Genomic DNA, 10,000 nt, shown 5'->3' on the forward strand with positions numbered 1-10,000 from the left:
AGGTGGCGGCGGCGAAGGCAGTCGAGGGGGTGCTCGTGTCAGAGTCGGGGAGCTGCGGAGAGGAGAGGCCGGCAACGCGACCGAGGTCGTGGTGGAGACGCTCGTCGCGGGACCCGAGCCAGGGAGATATCCTCCTTCCCCCGAGCATCAACAACCCCCTCCTGTTCCCCCCGCGCTGAGACAGTGCGAGAAGGGGGCCCCGTTCCCACCCCATTCCAGACACTGTCCGCGAGGCCCGCGGAGTCGGGGCGCCACCGCCATTTTGCGGCTCATCATCAGACGGGTAGGCCCGACGCGGTCTCGGCCCCAGGCCCGTCTGCCCCCATCATCCTTGAGGGTGGTCCTTTTCTTTTGCTTTGAGTATATGTGTTGTCGGCGCCGTCTGTGAAGTAAAACTGTATAAGTGTTGCCGTGTGCTCGGTAGTCGGTGGTATATCTGCATTGTGTTTTGCTTTTACATTTGCTTTTTGTGTATTATTGTGTGTTTCTTCTTCTTTTACATTTGCTTTTGGTGTAATTGTATATGTGTGCTTTCCGTTCATCGCGAAATAAATGTGCTTTATGTTGAACTGTTTTCCCGTTTCGCTTCGTCTTTTCCTTTATTGAATCTCCATCTTACTTCACGTAAAGGGTTGGTCATGGGCTAAAACGCCCGATAATTAATCGAACCGTCCAGGTTGACGATAACACCGCTCGGTTATCCCGATAGTACGGAACGGGTCGCTTAAAGTGGCCCGTGTCCGAAGTCGACCTGCGGCGAGGTGCGATCGCCCGGTCTACCCTCCGTGTGGGTACTTAGGTAGGTCGAATTTGGCGAGCAACCCTATCCCACGCGGGGGCCGATTGGCACGATCGTGGTGAGGCCGAAAGGCCCACCCGTGACTAGTTCCCGGCGTTAGTCCGAGAGGGTCACGACGGGATTGTCCGTCCGGTGGGCGACGTGCCGCGATTCGAGTTACGTGGCCGTTCGCACGCCGGCGGGCGCGAATCCTCAACAATATACATATATATATATATATATATATATATATATATATATATATATATATATATATATATATATATATATATATATATATATATATATATATATATATATATATATATATATATATATATATATATATATATATATATATATATATATATATACACACACACACACATACATACACATCTCTCTCTCTCTCTCTCAATATATATGTATATATATATTGTTGTAGATTTCCGCCCGTCGGCTTGCGGGCGACCCCTTCTAGCCAATGGCGGCCGCTCTCGCCCACCGAACGGACAAACCTCGTCGCAGCTTTCGGATCAACGCCGAAATCCAGCTACAGGTGTATCTTTAATCACACCACAGCCTAGTCCATACTCCAGCCGCGCTACAGGGTCCGATCTCCGAATGGTCGATTTACCTAATTTATCACGTGGGCAGACTACCGAGAGACTGTACCTCAACGGGGGCCTGCTTGGAAACGAGCCACTAAGCAGCTCGCTCCGTTTGCGATTTGCCGAGCGGTGTATATCGCCAAGCCCCGCCGGATCCGATTCTTTTATCGGCGATTAAAAAGCCAGCTATATTCCAACTCAATAATGGCAGTTCAATTGAGGGAAGAGGACGGAACAAACAGGTTAACATTTAAACAATGACATTTATTTACACATGAACATATACAAGCAATGCACATATACAATCATGCAGTCATGTATGCAACCAATGCACGTATGGGACAAAACACGAGTAACAAAGCCTACAGCCGTTCTATTATTATTATTTATTTACACACATGCACTTAACAGTTCTACTTAAATACATGGCGCCACAATGTTTATGCAAAACCCCAGAAAAGAAAAGGCCCGGGCTCGTAAGCCTTTAATGTTTCTCAGAGCTTGGGAGACCAAAGGAGCTCCGAGAGGCCGCGCTGGTTACCTGCCGCCTTCGTGGCGACTCGCTGGGTGCTCCTCGGCGTCCCATCCACACGGCAGCTGGCGTGACCGCAGCGCAGCCCAGGCCTCGTCATGCGGCCCGGTTGATCGGGCCTAGTCGACAATGCCTCAGAGGAACGAACGGGTCTTTGCTCTCTCAGAGTTGATGCTCTCTTAAGAGCCCGTCCGTTCCTTCGCGTCGTTTGGACTGTCCCGGGGCCCGATCACCTCGGACCGTTATGCCCTGGTTGGCGACTCCTCTCCGGCCTCTCCCTAGCGACCCACAGTTCGGCTCGGCACGGCAGGCTGCGCTCCAGGCTCCCGTCTCCTCCACTCTCTCCAGCTCCTCACCGACTGCAGACTCCAGACTCCAGACTGATTCGATCTTTTGATCCGATTTCGATGCGAAGCTCGGAGAGAGCGGACGTGGCAGAGATCATCTGCCCCATGCGGACGTTGTGGAAATCCCCGGCCCCCATCCTAACAGGGAACTCCTGCATCTGTCGGCGGCGATGCCGTTCGTGGGGAACTCGCCGTGGCTGGCGCAAAGATGGCGATGCTTGCGGAGATGAAGGTGAGGCGATGCTATTCGTTGTGGCGTAGGTGGTGAGGGGATGTCGTGGTGGTCGTTGTCGAGATGGTTGTGGAGGTGGTTGTTGTGAAGGCGGTTGTGGATAAGGTGGTTGTGGTGGTTGAATGTGGTTGGTGGTGGTTGTGGTGGTCGTTGCAAAATAAAGATAGTAAAAGAAAAACTGCTAACCGAAGATTCACAGCATTGCACACGAATAATTGCCCATTAAACATCGGTGGGGAAATCTACCTGAACACAGACTTATCGACATAACTGATCTCAGGACCTATATGGTGCTCTGAGAATTTCGACAACCGTAACACTATATGTATGTATGTGTGTATGTATGTATATATATATATGTATGTATATATATATATGTATGTATATATATATGTATATATATATATATGTATATATATATATATATGTATATATATATATATATGTATATATATATATATATATGTATATATATGTATATATATATATATATATATATATATATATATATATATATATATATATATATATATATATATATATATATATATATATATATATATATATATATATATATATATATATGTATATATATATATGTATATATATGTATATATATATATATATATGTATATATATATGTATATATATATATATATATATATATATATATATATATATATATATATATATATATATATATATATGTAGCCTTGCCCCTAGGAGCCTGTTTCGAACCATCCTCACCGTGCACTTCACCCCAGCTGCCGTTTGCCATTCTCTTTGTCGGTCACTTGATGTCATCGTACGGTTGTTGAGTGACATTCGAATGAGTTGGTGGTCATTCCAGTCAGTGGAAAGTCGTTTTCGTTCGCTGCCAATCTGTAGTTTTGTTGTCCCCAATGTCTGCTGCTTGACCTTGTAATTATGAACCGCCGTCTTTGAAATTTTAAGGATGGAAGCAACGTGACGCTCACTGTATCCTTCTGCCATAAAGCCAGATTTGAACCCTTCTTTTCCTCTCAAAACTTTTCTTTTCAACTCTTTTGGCATGGTCACTAGTTATTTTTTTGATTCCAATTACTTTTGAGGTACTACTAGCACTGTTTTTGCCATCCAGCTGGTCCTATTGCAAGAGGATAGTGATGACCACAGTAGTGGTTTTTATACTTTTCCTTGTTAAATAAGATTCGGTTCAGGTGATCACCTAATCAGTTCCTCACTAAGTAGAAAGAGGTGTGCCTGTGTTGGAATTCAACAGACACTGGAATGGAATGGCTGCCATACATGTGGAGATGCTGATTTAAAAATTTTCTGGAGTGGTCTCTTATTTTTTTTCGAGCTGTGTATGTATGTGTATGTATATATATATATATATATATATATATATATATATATATATATATATATATATATATATATATATATATATATATATATGGAGAGAGACAGGCATAGACATAGACAGACAGACACAGACAGATATACAAGCCGGTAGGCGACATGGGTGGTCGCGACATAATTGCATACTAGTCATACAGTTTTTGACGGATCGGGCTGAAATTTTTTGACAAACAGGTTGATTTTTGTGCGCATAAAAGCTTGGAAGCCGATTTTTGATTTTAGAAAAAATTAATTTTTTAGGATTTTTCAAAATTTCAACGTACCGTTGCCAGGCAAACTGTGGCGTCCATAACAACGGTGCTCAAAACATACAACTAAATCCTGGTATGAACCTCCCTGTCAAGTTTGATCAAAATCTGTTGACTCCTCTGGCCTCCAGAGCTATCCATTACATACAAACATACAAAAATACAAACAGACGGACGGAAAACCTGAGAATAATGGTAGTCTCGCGACCACCCAATATATATATATATATATATATATATATATATATATATATATATATATATATATATATATATATATATATATATATATATATCTTCTTCTTCTTTCGGCTGCTCCCGTTAGGGGTCGCCACAGCGGATCATCCGTATGAACCGCATAGAGATTTGGCACATGTTTTACGCCGGATGCCCTTCCTGACGCAACCCTGGTCACCTCTTACGACACAGGGATATGGTACACCTATTTTAACTGGGGTATACACCGGCCCAGTCTACTGGTACTCATTTCGCCGACCTCGGAAGGCTCAGTCAACCCCATGGTGTATTTATTCAGTGGCCCAACGGGGCTTGAACTCAGGACCTTTTGGATCCCAAGCCGCTGCCCTAACCACTGCGCCAACACCAGGCTCATATATATATATATATATATATATATATATATATATATATATATATATATATATATATATATATATATATATATATATATATATATATATATATATATATATATATATATATATATATATATTTCTTCTTCTTTCGGCTGCTCCCGTGAGGGGTCGCCACAGCGGATCATCCGAATGATCCGCATAGTGATTTGGCACATGTTTTACGCCGGATGCCCTTCCTGACGCAACCCTGGTTGCCTCTTACGACACAGGGATAATATATATATATATATATATATATATATATATATATATATATATATATATATATATATATATATATACATATATATATATATATATATATATATATATATATATATATATATATGTACATACATACATACATACATACATATATGCATACATACATACATACATACATAGAGAGAGGTGAGGGGGGGTGGTTGGAAGGGGGTAGAGTGATGCTTCACCACACATTGCTATGACGTCACAATTAATGTTTATTTATTTATTATTTTTATTTATTTTGCACGATCGACGGTCCGATCTGATTGAAACTTGCCAGGAATATTGCTGGGGACCCGCGGATGTGCCTTTTCGAGGTTTGATATTAATCGGACGAGCAGTTCCCAAGTTACGGCCATTTATCTGTCGACCAATATCTGCGAGAGAGGGGGACGGGAGAGGGGAGGATGAGAGTGGGGGCGAGAGAGGAGGGGGAGACTAGGGGAGAGAGGGGGGAGAAAGAGGGGGTGAGACTAGGGGTGAGAGAGAGGGGAGAGAGAGTGGGGAGAGAGGGGAGGGAGAGAGGGGGAGAGAGAGTGGGGAGAGAGGGGAGGGAGAGAGGGGGAAGAGAGGGGAGTGAGAGAGAGGAGGGGTCACACCGAGAGGAGGGGCGAGAGAGGAGGTAGGAGTGGGGGCGAGAGAGAGAGAGAGAGAGAGAGAGAGAGAGAGGAGGGTGAGAGAGGAGGGGTGAGACTAGGGGGGAGCGAGGAGGGGCGAGAGAGAGGGGGCGTCAATTCTTCTTCGTTTGATATGACGTCACAATTGACGCTGGGGACCTGAGTATGTTTCCCAGGTGTTTCCCAAGTTATGTCCATTTATGACACGCTTGGTCCAATCTAATTGAAATAATGCCCCAATCCAGTCGTCGTTTACGCCTCTACGGTCTTGCCGTAGTATTTTCAAAATATTTTCCGTACTAGTATTTTCAAAAACGACAACAGCTGTGATGAAAAGTCATTTACACTGCCATCTACTGTCTTGCCATGGCTTACAAACATCGATTTTGTCCCCCCTCCATCCATCCCTTCCATCCATCCAATCTATCCATCCCTTCCATTCCATCCCTTGTATTCTTCTATCCAACCTTTCTTCCATCCATCCCTTCCCTCCATCCATTCATTCCTTCCCTCCACCCATTCCCTCCATTCATCTCTTCCCTCCACCCATTCCCTCCATTCATCTCTTCCCTCCATCCATCTGTTGATAAGGAATGGCATGTTTGGCATCGCACGACACCACAGGGTGCAACACAGGCAGGTGGCGGATCAGTGTGTTTTTGATTGTGTTTATCAGAATGACATTGCAGAGCGACAGTGTGAGTACTTTTGCCTTGTATCACCATGGCTTGCAAACAAGCCTCCAAACAGCTTGGAGAGCACTCACCAAGTTTCTTAAGCTTGGTTGATAAGGAAGCAGGCATTCGATGCTCTGAGTGAGGAAAGTGAAAAAAAAAAAACTTTGTCGTGTTGAAACCGTTCTGGCCTCTTCCAAGTTGAGGCATCGTTGATGAGTGCTCTACACTGTTCCAAGTTGAGGTTTTGGAGTTATGGAGGAGACACACTGACATTTATTATTGTAGAAGATGTACATATATAACATACCCACACATGGAGTCTGCCTAGCAGGCACGTAAGACGTCGGCCATTATAAAGCTTGCAGTGCTCGTGTAAGTTCTGAGGATATCCAAAAACTCAATCGCTCAGTAAGCTGTCACCGTGTAAGTGATGAGGTCCTTGGGATTGAGTCCTGGGTTGAGTCATAATTTTTTTTCACACAAGCCCCGTGCAGGAATTTATTCCTGCTTTTCTAATATATATGTACACTAGGTATGTTTTAGTCAAGTTTATTTAGAGTACTGTACAAAGCGGACATGGATGGGCTTTGCATTTTGGAATGCTTTGTCGTTTGGTGTTGCAAAAGGAATTTAACACAACCAAAATAAACATCTCTGTTTTTTTAAAACATGGCTGTACATTTGAGCCTCCACTAAAAGAAGTGCAATACAAACAGTTTTCAAGAGAAAACGCCCATAAAAGTTGAGGAAAGGTAGAATAAGACACTCGGTCTGTACCTACTCCATCACTTGGAAGGCCTTCCTCCCAAGCAGGTGCAAGTCGTGCATCGGTAGGAAGTACACCACATAATACACGTGCCACAAGTCTCGAGGATCAGTTTCTAATCAGTTTTGCCAGGGTATCAAGTCCAAGCCAACTGCCACTTGGACTTGGAAGAGACATGACAGATGTGATGTGTTTCTCAACAAAGTGTTAAATGAAACACCTATCAGCAGGAATGACATTAAGATTGGGGATTGTAAAACAAAAGGGTTTACAAAGAGCGTGTGCTTTGCATAGGAATGTGCAGCTCTTTTTATCATCAAGGCTTGCCATGTGTTCAACACACTCGACAAAAAACAGAGAGGAGGTACATATCCATTTTAGAAGGTTCCATCAAAAAATATGGCATGGTCATTCCCCAGCCCGTTGCAACATGTGGCAAGCAACATTGACCCATGGTAGAGATGGGTGCTTATACGGCATGTGCAGGGCAACCGACAGACAAACTGCCTTTAAGTGGCACTTTACATCAACCAAGCCATGGCCTCCATCAGTCAGCGGCAAATTGAGAACCTCTGGCCACAGCCAGTGTTTTCCCTTCCAACAAAAGGACACAAAGCACTTCTGGAGTTGTTTAAGTAACGCTGCTGGAGAATGCAGCACAAAAACTCTGTGTCGTTATGTGGAAGCCACCAAACTATTAATAACTAACACTCTTCCATGACAAGACCGTTGTGTAAGAAAACCTTTTCAGTTTTGCAATTATAAGGCCCGGTCACACCTTGACGTTTTAGCCAACGTATGCCGATTTTTGAATTTTTTTTCGAAAACACGTTGAATACGTTATGGGTAAATTTTGATAACATTAAGAGCACGCTGGCATACGTCGTAGTACGTTGCCATAAGTCGTTGTACGTTGGCTTTAAATGTTGTACTTTTTGGTTGTCCTCAAATTTTTTCATGCTTGAAATTTCACGACGTATGCCGGCGTATGACTCACACGTTCCGCTACGCTGGCCACAAGTTGTATGCACGGTCTGCGATCGTTGATAGACGTCAACACATGCTACTTGTAAGTTAATCATAAGTTGAGACACGCCGAGGTAATGTTTAGCGTACCCGAAACTTATTTCTAACCTATGATTAACGTGTTGTTGGCACGTAACGCGATCGTTGCCACACATCGACAGACGTTACTTTTAAGTTACTCATAGGCTGAAAGACGTCGGTATAATGAATCGTCCTTGCGTCAGCGTCCACGGCCATGGCCAGGACACTTATTTGCAGCATTCTTCAAACTTTTCTTCGGCATGACGAGGATGTTCACACTTCGATGTCTAGCTTGGCTATGATTCCAATTATCCATCGGCAGCGTCTATTTAAAATAGTCGAGTTTGAGCGTTTTAACACGTTCAGAAGAAACGCTTCAAATTTCCAAACCCCAGCGTCAAAAAACAAAGGTGAGTGACAGCAATTTAAATCATTCATTGTAAACAATGAAAATAGTTGAGTGGTACCGTTTAAAAGTCGTTGAGTGTAAAAAAAATCCAATTGTTGAGCGCAAGCGTCTACTTTCAATAGTGGAGATGCAGCCATTTAAATCGTTGAGTTTATCATTTAAATCGTTAAATCGTTAAACGCAAGGACGATCCATCATAACCCACACCCTCCCCCTCACACTCACCTACTACTGCCAACATGAACAAACTACGACTAATACTAATACTAATACTGATACTGATACTGTTACTGCTGACATGGACATCGACTCAAAAAGGACTCGAAAACACTGTTGGGTTCCCCTTTTATGAGCAGCATTTTTATATACCAATTCCCAAAACCGCTGGGAACACGTCTTTATATGGCAGTTGTAAGCTAGAAACACGTTAATTTTTTTTTTTTGTCGACCGGAAGACGTCATTGGAATACGTCTACATACGTCGATGTGTGTTGGGACTACGTAAAGAATTGGTTCAAAGCACGTCAAACATAAGTTAGAAATAAGTTTCGCGTAAAAAAGACATTACCGCGACGTGTTTCGACTTATGAGTAGCTTATAAGTAGCCTTTGTGGACGTGTGTAAGCGTCCACATATCGTGTGTAAAACTTATCCCCATCGCATGCGGAACTTGTGTCATACGCCGAGTACGTCGTAAAATTTTGAACATTTTTAAAATTTCTTGACGTACTCTACTTACTACGACGTATGATAGCGTACTTTAGCGTTGTACTCACGTATACCAAACTTACTCATACCGTATTTGACGTGCCCCAACGTTTTAGACACATTTTTCTTAGGTCGGCATACGCTGGCAAGATCGCCAAGGTGTGACCGCGATGTTGACACTTCCATTTCTACGGCAGTTATGATTCGAATCGTTGTGCGTCAGCCTTTTAATAGGCTACGTCACGACATCGTCGGCGATGCGTACAACGTGCTATGCCTAAGTTAGACTATCGTTGGGCATCGGTTGTGTAGGCCGACAACAGGTTCAGCATTCGTTGGTATAAGTTATCTATAACACAACGAAACGTTCTGTGTCCGTTACCAATGCGTTATACATAAGACCAAGTCGCTATGAATACGTCCGAATCTTTAAAAAAAACATCAAAACTTCAACGTAAGCCAGCGTTTTACATACATTTTAATACGTTGCCATTGCTGGCTAAAACGTCAAGGTGTGACCGGGCCTTTACCTCGACAAAATCCACCAAACCAGCCCAATTATTTGCTACTACAGCAGCCTTACCCAATAATTCACCAATATATGATATACAATACATGTGAGAGTCCATTTTGCTTGATGACTATTTCTCTTTGGTGTGATTTTCTTTTTTAACCTCGACTGTTCTTCTCCGACACCACATTGTATTGTGTTTGTTCCTTCT

The 10,000-nt window shown here is 43.1% G+C and overlaps 1 protein-coding gene across 3 annotated transcripts in view; it reads left to right on the top strand.

The window, feature by feature from the left end:
• LOC147029285 (uncharacterized) overlaps positions 1-10,000 on the top strand; it is a 139,498-nt gene that overhangs the window by 82,018 nt on the left and 47,480 nt on the right. The window lies entirely within an intron of this gene.

Source organism: Eptatretus burgeri, chromosome 3 (assembly GCF_056783735.1).
Source record: "Eptatretus burgeri isolate ZD-2024b chromosome 3, Ebu_testis_v1, whole genome shotgun sequence".
Classification (NCBI taxonomy): Eukaryota; Metazoa; Chordata; class Myxini; order Myxiniformes; family Myxinidae; genus Eptatretus; species Eptatretus burgeri.